The 15,616-nt window shown below is 49.2% G+C and overlaps 2 long non-coding RNA genes across 2 annotated transcripts; both read right to left on the bottom strand.

Moving 5' to 3' along the window:
- Nucleotides 1-661: 661 nt before the first annotated feature.
- Nucleotides 662-2,107, bottom strand: LOC306841500. The gene is made up of 4 exons (XR_013781529.1): nt 1,944-2,107; nt 1,734-1,798; nt 1,495-1,643; nt 662-1,405 (listed from the first exon to the last, which is right to left on the bottom strand). It is a non-coding gene; the product is annotated as an uncharacterized lncRNA (long non-coding RNA).
- A 65-nt stretch (nt 2,108-2,172) lies between these two features.
- Nucleotides 2,173-2,598, bottom strand: LOC306841502. Its single transcript, XR_013781531.1, has 3 exons — nt 2,431-2,598; nt 2,252-2,299; nt 2,173-2,206 (listed from the first exon to the last, which is right to left on the bottom strand). It is a non-coding gene; the product is annotated as an uncharacterized lncRNA (long non-coding RNA).
- Nucleotides 2,599-15,616: the final 13,018 nt, after the last annotated feature.

Raw genomic sequence — 15,616 nt, 5'->3', positions numbered from 1 at the left:
AATGAACCTCTTCGCTGACTCACTTGACTCTGTTTCCCTATAGCTAAAAGCAGCGGCTCTCGATTGTTGTCCAGATTTCCTTTTCCTCTTGTTGTAAAATGAACAAATTCCTAACTTCTATGAATTAAAGCTTACAATAAAAAGTTTAAAAACTGAGTTACAATCAAAAATGTACTCTTTGTGCTCAAAGAAGTGCTTAAAAATGTAAAGTGGAAGTTTTGGTTCTCACATATCTCAAAATGTCTGTTTTCTATTAAGCAAATGCAATCTGATATCCAAAGGTGTTTCACTGACACAAGGATGGTTGCAACAGACTGTAAGACATTATTGTTAAAATTGATTATATGAAATCACAAACATTGCTTATTGTCTGTGCTTAAATGACAGCTTGATCATACAGTTACCCTGACACACTCTAAAACAAACCAGAATTTCAAAAATCAGTTGAGACAATTTCAATTCTTTAAAGAGTTTATATTCTGATCATTGTAAACTTTCAGAAATGTTTAATACAAACAGCAAAAAGTTAAAAAAATAAATAAAAATACAGCGATACAGTTTTACATAAATATAAATTGAATAAATAAGAGGTGACAGTGCATTGTTTTGAAAATGACAAGTTAAAAAAATAATTGAACACATAAGTTCAGGGGTTTGCAGTTTAAGATGTTTTCTTTTAAAAAGGTAAAAGAAATTATTTCCCTATAACAATCCTGTTTGATAATCCACATTTTATTTGTATATACAGAAAAGTTAGAATCGTAAACTTGTGCAATTCTTTACTTAGATGAAGACTATCTTACCACTCTGTATTTCCCTTTATATAGAAACATCAGCAATTTCTCCATCTGCTTGTGTCAAACTAAAGAAGTACAACTCAGGTAGAAATGAGAGATTTTACAGTTCTTTTCAGTGTGGCTAGTTTGACTTGTTTAGCAAACAAACAAGAAAAGACTCAACGAGACAGCACGAGTAACTCTCACTAGATTACTTACAATTCACAGGAAAGAAAGACACAGTTGTTTATTAATAGTGCAACCATTTTTTTTTAAATCCCAATGCTAAATATAAGTGATACTATATTGTATTGTTTATAATTATAATGATGCTTTAGAGGACAAAAAATAGTCATTCTGTATGGCCAAGGATCGTGGACCTTCCCAGGTACATTCATTCAGTTTCAACAGACAAATCAAATCCACTGTCCTAACTAGAAAGTTATGGTTAGTGAATCCAAGACAAGGTTGAAGACCATCTTGGATATTTACATACCAGTAAAGGCAGTCCTGTTCTCTTTTGAATGTTAATCAATGCTGAGGCTATTGCTGGTTTGACAGTAGCCATGACAAGGGTACCAGACACAATGCCGTGAGGAGACTGATCTTGTGACTAATTCCACTTGAAGCTGTAAATGAGGAGAAAATGAAAACACATTAGTTAAATAAACAGTTTTGCAATTTTATATATTTTTGATCAGGCAGCATAAATGCTTACAAATGCCATCGACGGTGATCGAAGTTCCTTCAATGTCAAAGCCTACTACAGTCGATGATGCATTGACCAAAACTTCTGCAATCTGAGTGTTGTTTGGAACAAATGTGCTGACAAATGCAAGGCTCAGTACATTGATGATTGATCCATTTCTGCAGATGGGAGGAGAAAAACAATATTTTGTCAGATTCAAGTTCAAGATAACATTCTCAAATTGTAACTAGGTCATTGTGGAAAATTACCTGAAGGCGGTGACGTTCAAAAACTTGAATGAGGATGGAAATGTATTTTGATACAGAGGTTGAAGCTGCAAAAAAAAAAAAAAAAGATATTCAAAAACAGTTAAATGCAATATTGATTTACATACGGATTAGATAAGAGCATTGTGATCAGACAAAATCAATGATAGGTTTCTTGAGTCTGAAAATTTAATTGTGATTTCTGAGACATACCTGTGTCTTTATCATTGAAGCTCGATTCTGAAAAGCCAAAGATGATGTATCCAGCAAATCAGATGTAAAAGAGGTTTGAAGAGATCTGAAGGTCACGTTTACACGTGTATTTGGTGCAGAAGTAGGTGCTGCAGTGGCTGGAGCTGCAGTGGCTGGAGCTGCAGTGGCTGGAGCTGCAGTGGCTGGTGCTGAAGTGGCCGGAACTGTAGTGGCTGAAGCTGAAGTGGCTGAAGCTGTAGTGGCTGGAGCTGTAGTGGCTGGAGCTGTAGTGGCTGGAGCTGTAGTGGCTGGAGCTGTAGTGGCTGGACCTGAAGTGGCTGGAGCTGAAGTGGTATTTGCAACTGAAACTGGACCAGCTATAAAAAATAACATAAGGAATAAGTTAAAGATCATTTGTGCTCTGTAGATTTCAGAGTTGATATAAAATGGCCACTGATGTCAAATTCACAGACCTTATACAAAATTGTGAAGAGTGACGATTACTGACCTGATACTGAAACTGCAGCAGGATTAAAGCTCACACCAGAGGTATTGTTATCACTTGCAGCTTGAACAAGAGTTTGAGCAACAACGCTATTCTGTGGGAGGTCTGCAGTTGGAGTAGTCTGATTGAAAGTAACTGCAAGCTCTGCACCAACTCCGTCAGCTCGTGTTGAAACACGTCTGTATAATGATACCAAATTGGACAACACATGAGGTAAATAAGTTGCTGCCTGCTACTGAGACTTTAAATGTGAAAAATGTCATGTCCATTTAAAAGTAAAAATAGTGTACAACTAATAAATAAATTACAAAGTAATTTTTAATTTACCTGAAACTTTTCACATTGCATTTCGAAAAACGATTACCATATTCGTTTCGGTAAACATCATTACACTGAAAAAAGGAAGAGGAAGATGTAAGGACCTTTAGTTAGTCGAGCCACAATTTCAAAAGAATCAAACATTCCACAAATGAAAATTAAACAATCAAAGGATTCAGTTCAACAAAATGTAAAGATCAAAATAACTATTTGAAAACATGTGGATGCCACAGATGTAGTCGTGAAAAATGCAACTCAAACAGCTTAAACATACTCACTCTTCGCACAACTCTTCTTTCAAGAGCTTGGAATGTAGCACTGCTGCGGTTATTCAGATCATCTGTGAAGACTTCGTTGACCAACTCAACATCAAGCACATAAACAGGTACAGTAGGAGTGGTCGCTGCTGGAGCGGCTGTGGTTGTTGTTGGAGCAGAAGTTGGTGTTGTAGTAGCAGCTACTATTGGAGCTGCAGTGGATGTCGGAGCAGCTGTTGATGTAGATGGAGCTGCTGTGGTTGTTGTTGTTGGAGCAGCTGTTGTCGTTGTTGTAGCTGCTGTTGTTGCTGTTGGAGCTGCTGTGGTTGTAGTTGGAGCTGCAGTTGTTGTTGGAGAAGCAGTGGTTGTTGTTGGAGCAGCAGTTGTTGTCGTTGGAGCATCAGTTGTTGTTGTTGGAGCTGCTGTGGTTGTAGTTGGAGCAGCAGTGGTCGTTGTTGGAGCTGCAGTGGTTGTTGTTGGAGTAGCAGTGGTCGTTGTTGGAGGAACTGTGGTTGTTGTTGGAGCAGCTGTTGCTGTTGGAGCTGCTGTGGTTGTAGTTGGAGCTGCAGTTGTCGTTGGTGCAGCTGTTGTTGTTTTTGGAGCTGCTGTGGTTGTTGTCGGAGCAGCAGTGGTCGTTGTTGAAGCTGCTGTGGTTGTAGTTGGAGCTGCTGTGGTTGTTGTGGGAGCTACAGTTCTTGTCGTTGGAGCTGCAGTTGTTGTCGTTGGAGCTGCAGTGGTTGTAGTTGGAGCTGTTGTGGTCGTTGTTGGAGCAGCTGTGGTTGTTGTTGGAGCAGCTGTGGTTGTTGTTGGAGCTGCTGTAGTTGTTGTTGGAACTGCTGTGGTTGTTGTTGGAGCTGCTGTGGTTGTTGTTGGAGCTGCAGTTGTTGTCGTTGGTGCAGCTGTTGTTGTGGGGGCTGCAGTTGTTGTTGGAGCTGTAGTTGTTGTCGTTGGAGCAGCTGTTGTTGTTGTTGGAGCTGCAGTTGTTGCCGTTGGAGCAGCTGTTGTTGTTGTTGGAGGTGCTGTGGTTGTTGTCTGAGCTGCAGTGGTCGTTGTTGGAGCTGCTGTGGTTGTTGTTGGAGCAGCTGTTGTTATTGTTGGAGCTGCTGTGGTTGTTGTTGGAGCTGCAGTTGTTGCCGTTGGAGCAGCTGTTGTTGTTGTTGGAGGTGCTGTGGTTGTAGTTGGAGCAGCTGTGGTTGTTGTTGGAGCAGCTGTGGTTGTTGTTGGAGCAGCTGTGGTTGTCGTTGGAGCAGCTGTGGTTGTAGTTGGAGCTGCTGTGGTTGTTGTTGGAGCTGCTGTTGTTGTAGTTGGAGCTGCTGTGGTTGTTGTTGGAGCTGCAGTTGTTGTCGTTGGAGAAGCTGTTGTTGTTGGAGCTGCTGTGGTTGTCGTCGGAGCAGATGTTGTCGTTGGAGCTGCTGTGGTTGTTGTTGGAGCTGCTGTGGTTGTTGTTGGAGCTGCTGTGGTTGTTGGAGCTGTTGTGGTTGTTGTTGGAGCTGCTGTGGTTGTTGTTGGAGCTGCTGTGGTTGTCGTTGGAGCTGCAGTGGTTGTTGTCGGAGCAGCAGTGGTTGTTGGAGCTGCTGTGGTTGTAGTTGGAGCTGCTGTGGTTGTTGTTGGAGCTGCTGTGGTTGTAGTTGGAGCTGCTGTTGTTGTTGTTGGAGCTGCAGTTGTTGTCGTTGGAGCTGCAGTTGTTGTCGTTGGAGCTGCAGTTGTTGTCGTTGGAGCAGCTGTTGTTGTTGTTGGAGCAGCTGTGGTTGTCGTTGGAGCAGCTGTTGTTGTCGTTGGAGCTGCTGTGGTTGTCGTTGGAGCAGCTGTTGTCGTTGGAGCTGCTGTGGTTGTTGTTGGAGCTGTAGTGGTCGTTGTTGGAGCTGCTGTGGTTGTTGTTGGAGCTGTAGTGGTTGTTGTTGGAGCTGTAGTGGTTGTTGTTGGAGCTGCGGTTGTTGTTGTTGGTGCAGCTATTGTTGTTGTTGGAGCAGCAGTGGTCGTTGTTGGAGCTGCTGTGGTTGTAGTTGGAGCTGCAGTGGTTGTTGTTGGAGCTGCTGTTGTTGTTGTCGGAGCTGCTGTGGTTGTTGTCGGAGCAGCAGTGGTCGTTGGAGCTGCTGTGGTTGTAGTTGGAGCTGCTGTTGTTGTTGTTGGAGCTGCAGTTGTTGTCGTTGGAGCTGCAGTTGTTGTCGTTGGAGCTGCAGTTGTTGTCGTTGGAGCAGCTGTTGTTGTTGTTGGAGCAGATGTGGTTGTCGTTGGAGCAGCTGTTGTTGTCGTTGGAGCTGCTGTGGTTGTCGTTGGAGCAGCTGTTGTCGTTGGAGCTGCTGTGGTTGTTGTTGGAGCTGTAGTGGTCGTTGTTGGAGCTGCTGTGGTTGTTGTTGGAGCTGTAGTGGTTGTTGTTGGAGCTGTAGTGGTTGTTGTTGGAGCTGCGGTTGTTGTTGTTGGTGCAGCTGTTGTTGTTGTTGGAGCAGCAGTGGTCGTTGTTGGAGCTGCTGTGGTTGTAGTTGGAGCTGCAGTGGTTGTTGTTGGAGCTGCTGTTGTTGTTGTCGGAGCTGCTGTGGTTGTTGTCGGAGCAGCAGTGGTCGTTGTTGGAGCTGCTGTGGATGTCGTTGGAGCTGCAGTGGTTGTTGTTGGAGCTGCTGTGGTTGTTGTGGGAGCTGCAGTTGTTGTCGTTGGAGCAGCTGTTGTTGTTGTTGGAGCTGCAGTTGTTGTTGTTGGAGCAGCTGTTGTTGTTGTTGGCGCAGCTGTGGTTGTCGTTGGAGCAGCTGTTGTTGTTGTTGGAGCTGCAGTTGTTGTCGTTGGAGCTGCAGTTGTTGTCGTTGGAGCAGCTGTGGTTGTCGTTGGAGCTGCTGTGTTTGTTGTTGGAGCTGCTGTGGTTGTCGTTGGAGCAGCTGTAGTTGTTGTTGGAACTGCAGTGGTTGTTGTCGGAGCAGCAGTGGTCGTTGCTAGAGCTGCTGTGGATGTCGTTGGAGCTGCAGTGGTTGTTGTTGGAGCTGCTGTGGTTGTTGTGGGAGCTGCAGTTGTTGTCGTTGGAGCAGCTGTTGTTGTTGTTGGAGCTGCAGTTGTTGTTGTTGGAGCAGCTGTTGTTGTTGTTGTTGGAGCAGCTGTGGTTGTCGTTGGAGCAGCTGTTGTTGTTGTTGGAGCTGCAGTTGTTGTCGTTGGAGCTGCAGTTGTTGTCGTTGGAGCTGCAGTTGTTGTCGTTGGAGCAGCTGTGGTTGTCGTTGGAGCTGCTGTGGTTGTTGTTGGAGCTGCTGTGGTTGTCGTTGGAGCAGCTGTTGTTGTTGTTGGAGCTGCAGTGGTCGTTGTTGGATTTGCTGTGGTTGTCGTTGGAGCAGCTGTTGTTGTTGTTGGAGCTGCTGTGGTTGTCGTTGGAGCTGCTGTGGTTGTCGTTGGAGCAGCTGTTGTGGTCGTTGTCGGAGCTGCTGTGGTCGTTGTTGGAGCAGCTGTTGTTGTTGGAGCAGCTGTTGTTGTTGTTGGAGCTGCTGTGGTGGTTGTCGGAGCTGCAGTTGTCGTTGTCGGAGCTGCAGTGGTCGTTGTCGGAGCTGCAGTGGTCGTTGTTGGAGCTGCTGTGGTTGTTGTCGGGGCAGCTGTTGTTGTTGTTGGAGCAGCAGTGGTCGTTGTCGGAGCTGCAGTGGTCGTTGTTGGAGCTGCTGTGGTTGTAGTTGGAGCTGCTGTGGTTGTCGTTGGAGCTGCTGTGGTTGTTGTTGGAGCTGCTGTGGTTGTTGTGGGAGCTGCAGTTGTTGTCGTTGGAGCAGCTGTTGTTGTTGTTGGAGCTGCAGTTGTTGTTGTTGGAGCAGCTGTTGTTGTTGTTGGAGCAGCTGTGGTTGTCGTTGGAGCAGCTGTTGTTGTTGTTGGAGCTGCAGTTGTTGTCGTTGGAGCAGCTGTAGTTGTTGTTGGAACTGCAGTGGTTGTTGTCGGAGCAGCAGTGGTCGTTGCTAGAGCTGCTGTGGATGTCGTTGGAGCTGCAGTGGTTGTTGTTGGAGCTGCTGTGGTTGTTGTGGGAGCAGCTGTTGTTGTTGTTGGAGCTGCAGTTGTTGTCGTTGGAGCTGCAGTTGTTGTTGTTGGAGCTGCAGTTGTTGTCGTTGGAGCAGCTGTGGTTGTCGTTGGAGCTGCTGTGGTTGTCGTTGGAGCAGCTGTTGTTGTTGTTGGAGCTGCTGTTGTGGTTGTTGGAGCTGCTGTGGTTGTTGTCGGAGCAGCTGTTGTTGTTGTCGGCGCTGCAGTTGTTGTCGTTGGAGGAGCTGTTGTTGTTGGAGCAGCAGTGGTCATTGTCGGAGCTGCAGTGGTCGTTGTTGGAGCTGCTGTGGTTGTAGTTGGAGCTGCTGTGGTTGTCGTTGGAGCTGCTGTGGTTGTAGTTGGAGCTGCTGTTGTTGTTGTTGGAGCTGCAGTTGTTGTCGTTGGAGCAGCTGTTGTTGTTGTTGGAGCTGCAGTTGTTGTCGTTGGAGCAGCTGTGGTTGTAGTTGGAGCTGCTGTGGTTGTCGTTGGAGCAGCAGTGGTCGTTGTCGGAGCTGCAGTGGTTGTTGTTGGAGCTGCTGTGGTTGTAGTTGGAGCTGCTGTGGTTGTCGTTGGAGCTGCTGTGGTTGTTGTTGGAGCTGCTGTGGTTGTAGTTGGAGCTGCTGTTGTTGTTGTTGGAGCTGCAGTTGTTGTCGTTGGAGCTGCAGTTGTTGTCGTGGGAGCAGCTGTGGTTGTCGTTGGAGCTGCTGTTGTTGTAGTTGGAGCTGCTGTGGTTGTTGTCGGAGCTGCAGTCGTTGTTGTCGGAGCAGCAGTGGTCGTTGTTGGAGCTGCTGTGGTTGTAGTTGGAGCTGCAGTTGTTGTCGTTGGAGCTGCAGTGGTTGTCGTTGGAGCAGCTGTTGTTGTTGTTGGAGCTGCATTTGTTGTTGTTGGAGCTGCAGTTGTTGTCGTTGGAGCAGCTGTTGTCGTTTGAGCTGCAGTTGTTGTTGTTGGAGCAGCTGTTGTTGTCGTTGGAGCTGTAGTTGTTGTTGTTGGAGCAGCTGTGGTTGTCGTTGGAGCTGCAGTTGTTGTTGTTGGAGCAGCTGTTGTTGTCGTTGGAGCTGCTGTGGTTGTTGTTGGAGCTGCTGTGGTTGTCGTTGGAGCTGCAGTGGTTGTTGTCGGAGCAGCAGTGGTTGTTGGAGCTGCTGTGGTTGTAGTTGGAGCTGCTGTGGTTGTTGTTGGAGCTGCTGTGGTTGTAGTTGGAGCTGCTGTTGTTGTTGTTGGAGCTGCAGTTGTTGTCGTTGGAGCTGCAGTTGTTGTCGTTGGAGCTGCAGTTGTTGTCGTTGGAGCAGCTGTTGTTGTTGTTGGAGCAGCTGTGGTTGTCGTTGGAGCTGCTGTGGTTGTTGTTGGAGCTGTAGTGGTCGTAGATGGAGCTGCTGTGGTTGTTGTTGGAGCTGTAGTGGTTGTTGTTGGAGCTGTAGTGGTTGTTGTTGGAGCTGCGGTTGTTGTTGTTGGTGCAGCTGTTGTTGTTGTTGGAGCAGCAGTGGTCGTTGTTGGAGCTGCTGTGGTTGTAGTTGGAGCTGCAGTGGTTGTTGTTGGAGCTGCTGTTGTTGTTGTCGGAGCTGCTGTGGTTGTTGTCGGAGCAGCAGTGGTCGTTGGAGCTGCTGTGGTTGTAGTTGGAGCTGCTGTGGTTGTTGTTGGAGCTGCTGTGGTTGTAGTTGGAGCTGCTGTTGTTGTTGTTGGAGCTGCAGTTGTTGTCGTTGGAGCTGCAGTTGTTGTCGTTGGAGCTGCAGTTGTTGTCGTTGGAGCTGCAATTGTTGTCGTTGGAGCAGCTGTTGTTGTTGTTGGAGCAGCTGTGGTTGTCGTTGGAGCAGCTGTTGTTGTCGTTGGAGCTGCTGTGGTTGTCGTTGGAGCAGCTGTTGTCGTTGGAGCTGCTGTGGTTGTTGTTGGAGCTGTAGTGGTCGTTGTTGGAGCTGCTGTGGTTGTTGTTGGAGCTGTAGTGGTTGTTGTTGGAGCTGTAGTGGTTGTTGTTGGAGCTGCGGTTGTTGTTGTTGGTGCAGCTGTTGTTGTTGTTGGAGCAGCAGTGGTCGTTGTTGGAGCTGCTGTGGTTGTAGTTGGAGCTGCAGTGGTTGTTGTTGGAGCTGCTGTTGTTGTTGTCGGAGCTGCTGTGGTTGTTGTCGGAGCAGCAGTGGTCGTTGTTGGAGCTGCTGTGGATGTCGTTGGAGCTGCAGTGGTTGTTGTTGGAGCTGCTGTGGTTGTTGTGGGAGCTGCAGTTGTTGTCGTTGGAGCAGCTGTTGTTGTTGTTGGAGCTGCAGTTGTTGTTGTTGGAGCTGCAGTTGTTGTCGTTGGAGCTGCAGTTGTTGTCGTTGGAGCTGCAGTTGTTGTCGTTGGAGCAGCTGTGGTTGTCGTTGGAGCTGCTGTGGTTGTTGTTGGAGCTGCTGTGGTTGTCGTTGGAGCAGCTGTTGTTGTTGTTGGAGCTGCAGTGGTCGTTGTTGGATTTGCTGTGGTTGTCGTTGGAGCAGCTGTTGTTGTTGTTGGAGCTGCTGTGGTTGTCGTTGGAGCTGCTGTGGTTGTCGTTGGAGCAGCTGTTGTGGTCGTTGTCGGAGCTGCAGTGGTCGTTGTCAGAGCTGCTGTGGTCGTTGTCAGAGCTGCTGTGGTTGTTGTTGGAGCAGCTGTTGTTGTTGGAGCAGCTGTTGTTGTTGTTGGAGCTGCTGTGGTGGTTGTCGGAGCTGCAGTTGTCGTTGTCGGAGCTGCAGTGGTCGTTGTTGGAGCTGCTGTGGTTGTTGTCGGGGCAGCTGTTGTTGTTGTCGGCGCTGCAGTTGTTGTCGTTGGAGCAGCTGTTGTTGTTGTTGGAGCAGCAGTGGTCGTTGTCGGAGCTGCAGTGGTCGTTGTTGGAGCTGCTGTGGTTGTAGTTGGAGCTGCTGTGGTTGTCGTTGGAGCTGCTGTGGTTGTTGTTGGAGCTGCTGTGGTTGTTGTGGGAGCTGCAGTTGTTGTCGTTGGAGCAGCTGTTGTTGTTGTTGGAGCTGCAGTTGTTGTTGTTGGAGCAGCTGTTGTTGTTGTTGGAGCAGCTGTGGTTGTCGTTGGAGCAGCTGTTGTTGTTGTTGGAGCTGCAGTTGTTGTCGTTGGAGCAGCTGTAGTTGTTGTTGGAACTGCAGTGGTTGTTGTCGGAGCAGCAGTGGTCGTTGCTAGAGCTGCTGTGGATGTCGTTGGAGCTGCAGTGGTTGTTGTTGGAGCTGCTGTGGTTGTTGTGGGAGCAGCTGTTGTTGTTGTTGGAGCTGCAGTTGTTGTCGTTGGAGCTGCAGTTGTTGTTGTTGGAGCTGCAGTTGTTGTCGTTGGAGCAGCTGTGGTTGTCGTTGGAGCTGCTGTGGTTGTCGTTGGAGCAGCTGTTGTTGTTGTTGGAGCTGCTGTTGTGGTTGTTGGAGCAGCTGTTGTTGTTGTCGGCGCTGCAGTTGTTGTCGTTGGAGGAGCTGTTGTTGTTGGAGCAGCAGTGGTCGTTGTCGGAGCTGCAGTGGTCGTTGTTGGAGCTGCTGTGGTTGTAGTTGGAGCTGCTGTGGTTGTCGTTGGAGCTGCTGTGGTTGTAGTTGGAGCTGCTGTTGTTGTTGTTGGAGCTGCAGTTGTTGTCGTTGGAGCAGCTGTTGTTGTTGTTGGAGCTGCAGTTGTTGTCGTTGGAGCAGCTGTGGTTGTAGTTGGAGCTGCTGTGGTTGTCGTTGGAGCAGCAGTGGTCGTTGTCGGAGCTGCAGTGGTTGTTGTTGGAGCTGCTGTGGTTGTAGTTGGAGCTGCTGTGGTTGTCGTTGGAGCTGCTGTGGTTGTTGTTGGAGCTGCTGTGGTTGTAGTTGGAGCTGCTGTTGTTGTTGTTGGAGCTGCAGTTGTTGTCGTTGGAGCTGCAGTTGTTGTCGTGGGAGCAGCTGTGGTTGTCGTTGGAGCTGCTGTGGTTGTTGTCGGAGCTGCTGTTGTTGTAGTTGGAGCTGCTGTGGTTGTTGTCGGAGCTGCAGTCGTTGTTGTCGGAGCAGCAGTGGTCGTTGTTGGAGCTGCTGTGGTTGTAGTTGGAGCTGCAGTGGTTGTCGTTGGAGCTGCAGTGGTTGTCGTTGGAGCAGCTGTTGTTGTTGTTGGAGCTGCATTTGTTGTTGTTGGAGCTGCAGTTGTTGTCGTTGGAGCAGCTGTTGTCGTTTGAGCTGCAGTTGTTGTTGTTGGAGCAGCTGTTGTTGTCGTTGGAGCTGTAGTTGTTGTTGTTGGAGCAGCTGTGGTTGTCGTTGGAGCAGCTGTTGTTGTTGTTGGAGCAGCTGTGGTTGTTGTTGGAGCAGCTGTTGTTGTTGGAGCTGCTGTGGTTGTTGTTGGAGCTGCTGTGGTTGTTGTGGGAGCTGCAGTTGTTGTCGTTGGAGCAGCTGTTGTTGTTGTTGGAGCTGCAGTTGCTGTTGTTGGAGCAGCTGTTGTTGTTGTTGGAGCAGACGTGGTCGTTGTTGGAGCTGCTGTTGTTGTAGTCGGACCAGCTGTTGTTGTTGTCGGCGCTGCAGTTGTTGTCGTTGGAGCAGCTGTTGTTGTTGTTGGAGCAGCAGTGGTCGTTGTCGGAGCTGCAGTGGTCGTTGTTGGAGCTGCTGTGGTTGTAGTTGGAGCTGCTGTGGTTGTCGTTGGAGCAGCTGTGGTTGTTGTTGGAGCTGCTGTGGTTGTAGTTGGAGCTGCTGTTGTTGTTGTTGGAGCTGCAGTTGTTGTCGTTGGAGCTGCAGTTGTTGTCGTTGGAGCAGCTGTCGTTGTTGTTGGAGCTGCAGTTGTTGTCGTTGGAGCAGCTGTTGTTGTTGTTGGAGCAGCAGTGGTCGTTGTCGGAGCTGCAGTGGTCGTTGTTGGAGCTGCTGTGGTTGTAGTTGGAGCTGCTGTGGTTGTCGTTGGAGCTGCTGTGGTTGTTGTTGGAGCTGCTGTGGTTGTCGTTGGAGCTGCTGTGGTTGTTGTTGGAGCTGCTATGGTTGTCGTTGGAGCTGCTGTTGTTGTTGTTGGAGCTGCAGTTGTTGTCGTTGGAGCAGCTGTTGTTGTTGTTGGAGCTGCAGTTGTTGTCGTTGGAGCAGCTGTTGTTGTTGTTGGAGCTGCAGTTGTTGTCGTTGGAGCAGCTGTTGTTGTTGTTGGAGCAGCAGTGGTCGTTGTCGGAGCTGCAGTGGTCGTTGTTGGAGCTGCTGTGGTTGTAGTTGGAGCTGCTGTGGTTGTCGTTGGAGCTGCTGTGGTTGTTGGAGCTGCAGTTGTTGTCGTTGGAGCAGCTGTTGTTGTTGGAGCTTCAGTTGTTGTCGTTGGAGCTGCTGTGGTTGTAGTTGGAGCAGCTGTTGTTGTCGTTGGAGCAGCTGTTGTTGTTGTTGGAGCTGCAGTTGTTGTTGTTGGAGCTGCAGTTGTTGTCGTTGGAGCTGCAGTTGTTGTCGTTGGAGCAGCTATTGTTGTTGGAGCTGCAGTTGTTGTCGTTGGAGCAGCTGTTGTTGTTGGAGCTGCAGTTGTTGTCGTTGGAGCTGCTGTAGTTGTAGTTGGAGCAGCTGTTGTTGTCGTTGGAGCAGCTGTTGTTGTTGTTGGAGCTGCAGTTGTTGTTGTTGGAGCAGCTGTTGTTGTTGTTGGAGCAGCTGTGGTTGTCGTTGGAGCAGCTGTGGTTGTCGTTGGAGCAGCTGTTGTTGTTGTTGGAGCTGCTGTGGTTGTCGTTGGAGCAGCTGTTGTTGTCGTTGGAGCTGCTGTGGTTGTTGTTGGAGCTGTAGTGGTTGTTGTTGGAGCTGCTGTGGTTGTTGTTGGAGCTGTAGTGGTTGTCGTTGGACCTGCAGTTGTTGTCGTTGGAGCAGCTGTCGTTGTTGTTGGAGCTGCAGTTGTTGTCGTTGGAGCAGCTGTTGTTGTTGTTAGAGCTGCAGTTGTTGTCGTTGGAGCAGCTGTTGTTGTTGTTGGAGCAGCAGTGGTCGTTGTCGGAGCTGCAGTGGCCGTTGTCGGAGCTGCTGTGGTTGTAGTTGGAGCTGCTGTTGTTGTTGTTGGAGCTGCAGTTGTTGTCGTTGGAGCAGCTGTTGTTGTTGTTGGAGCAGCAGTGGTCGTTGTCGGAGCTGCAGTGGTCGTTGTTGGAGCTGCTGTGGTTGTAGTTGGAGCTGCTGTGGTTGTCGTTGGAGCTGCTGTGGTTGTTGTTGGAGCTGCTGTGGTTGTAGTTGGAGCTACTGTTGTTGTTGTTGGAGCTGCAGTTGTTGTCGTTGGAGCTGCAGTTGTTGTCGTTGGAGCAGCTGTTGTTGTTGGAGCTGCAGTTGTTGTCGTTGGAGCAGCTGTTGTTGTTGGAGCTGCAGTTGTTGTCGTTGGAGCTGCTGTGGTTGTAGTTGGAGCAGCTGTTGTTGTCGTTGGAGCAGCTGTTGTTGTTGTTGGAGCTGCTGTTGTTGTCGTTGGAGCAGCTGTTGTTGTTGTTGGAGCTGTTGTCGTTGGAGCAGCTGTTGTTGTCGTTGGAGCTGCTGTGGTTGTTGTTGGAGCTGTAGTGGTTGTTGTTGGAGCTGCTGTGGTTGTTGTTGGAGCTGTAGTGGTTGTTGTTGGAGCTGTAGTGGTTGTTGTTGGAGCTGCTGTGGTTGTTGTCGGAGCAGCAGTGGTCGTTGTTGGAGCTACAGTGGTCGTTGTTGGAGCTGCTGTGGTTGTTGTCTGAGCTGCTGTCGTTGTAGTTGGAGCTGCTGTGGTTGTTGTGGGAGCTGCTGTGGTTGTAGTTGGAGCTGCTGTTGTTGTTGTTGGAGCTGCAGATGTTGTCGTTGGACCTGCAGTTGTTGTCGTTGGAGCAGCTGTCGTTGTTGTTGGAGCTGCAGTTGTTGTCGTTGGAGCAGCTGTTGTTGTTGTTGGAGCAGCAGTGGTCGTTGTTGGAGCTGCAGTGGTCGTTGTTGGAGCTGCTGTGGTTGTAGTTGGAGCTGCTGTGGTTGTCGTTGGAGCTGCTGTGGTTGTCGTTGGAGCTGCTGTGGTTGTCGTTGGAGCTGCTGTGGTTGTTGTTGGAGCTGCTGTGGTTGTAGTTGGAGCTGCTGTTGTAGTTGTTGGAGCTGCAGTTGTTGTCGTTGGAGCAGCTGTTGTTGTTGTTGGAGCTGCAGTTGTTGTCGTTGGAGCAGCTGTTGTTGTTGTTGGAGCTGCAGTTGTTGTCGTTGGAGCAGCTGTTGTTGTTGTTGGAGCAGCAGTGGTCGTTGTCGGAGCTGCAGTGGTCGTTGTTGGAGCTGCTGTGGTTGTAGTTGGAGCTGTTGTGGTTGTCGTTGGAGCTGCTGTGGTTGTTGTTGAAGCTGCTGTGGTTGTAGTTGGAGCAGCTGTTGTTGTCGTTGGAGCAGCTGTTGTTGTTGTTGGAGCTGCAGTTGTTGTTGTTGGAGCAGCTGTTGTTGTTGTTGGAGCAGCTGTGGTTGTCGTTGGAGCAGCTGTTGTTGTTGTTGGAGCTGCTGTGGTTGTCGTTGGAGCAGCTGTTGTTGTCGTTGGAGCTGCTGTGGTTGTTGTTTGAGCTGTAGTGGTTGTTGTTGGAGCTGCTGTGGTTGTTGTTGGAGCTGTAGTGGTTGTTGTTGGAGCTGTAGTGGTTGTTGTTGGAGCTGCTGTGGTTGTTGTCGGAGCAGCAGTGGTCGTTGTTGGAGCTACAGTGGTCGTTGTTGGAGCTGCTGTGGTTGTTGTCGGAGCTGCTGTCGTTGTAGTTGGAGCTGCTGTGGTTGTTGTGGGAGCTGCTGTGGTTGTAGTTGGAGCTGCTGTTGTTGTTGTTGGAGCTGCAGATGTTGTCGTTGGACCTGCAGTTGTTGTCGTTGGAGCAGCTGTCGTTGTTGTTGGAGCTGCAGTTGTTGTCGTTGGAGCAGCTGTTGTTGTTGTTGGAGCAGCAGTTGTCGTTGTTGGAGCTGCAGTGGTCGTTGTTGGAGCTGCTGTGGTCGTAGTTGGAGCTGCTGTGGTTGTCGTTGGAGCTGCTGTGGTTGTCGTTGGAGCTGCTGTGGTTGTCGTTGGAGCTGCTGTGGTTGTTGTTGGAGCTGCTGTGGTTGTAGTTGGAGCTGCTGTTGTTGTTGTTGGAGCTGCAGTTGTTGTCGATGGAGCAGCTGTTGTTGTTGTTGGAGCTGCAGTTGTTGTCGTTGGAGCAGCTGTTGTTGTTGTTGGAGCTGCAGTTGTTGTCGTTGGAGCAGCTGTTGTTGTTGTTGGAGCTGTAGTGGTTGTTGTTGGAGCTGTAGTGGTTGTTGTTGGAGCTGCTGTGGTTGTTGTCGGAGCAGCAGTGGTCGTTGTTGGAGCTACAGTGGTCGTTGTTGGAGCTGCTGTGGTTGTTGTCGGAGCTGCTGTCGTTGTAGTTGGAGCTGCTGTGGTTGTTGTTGGAGCTGCTGTGGTTGTTGTGGGAGCTGCAGTTGTTGTCGTTGGAGCAGCTGTTGTTGTTGTTGGAGCTGCAGTTGTTGTTGTTGGAGCAGCTGTTGTTGTTGTTGGAGCAGATGTGGTTGTCGTTGGAGCAGCTGTTGTTGTTGTTGGAGCTGCAGTTGTTGTCGTTGGAGCTGCAGTTGTTGTCGTTGGAGCAGCTGTGGTTGTTGTTGGAGCTGCTGTGGTTGTTGTCGGAGCTGCTGTTGTTGTAGTTGGAGCTGCTGTGGTTGTTGTCGGAGCTGCAGTTGTTGTTGTTGGTGCAGCTGTTGTTGTTGTTGGAGCTGCTGTGGTTGTCGTTGGAGCTGCTGTGGTTGTTGTTGGAGCTGCTGTGGTTGTCGTTGGAGCTGCTGTGGTTGTTGTTGGAGCTGCTATGGTTGTAGTTGGAGCTGCTGTTG

The sequence above is a fragment of the Symphodus melops genome, assembly GCF_947650265.1.
Source record: "Symphodus melops genome assembly, chromosome: 20".
In the NCBI taxonomy this organism is placed as follows: Eukaryota; Metazoa; Chordata; class Actinopteri; order Labriformes; family Labridae; genus Symphodus; species Symphodus melops.
This window is presented reverse-complemented; position numbering and strand designations above follow the sequence as displayed.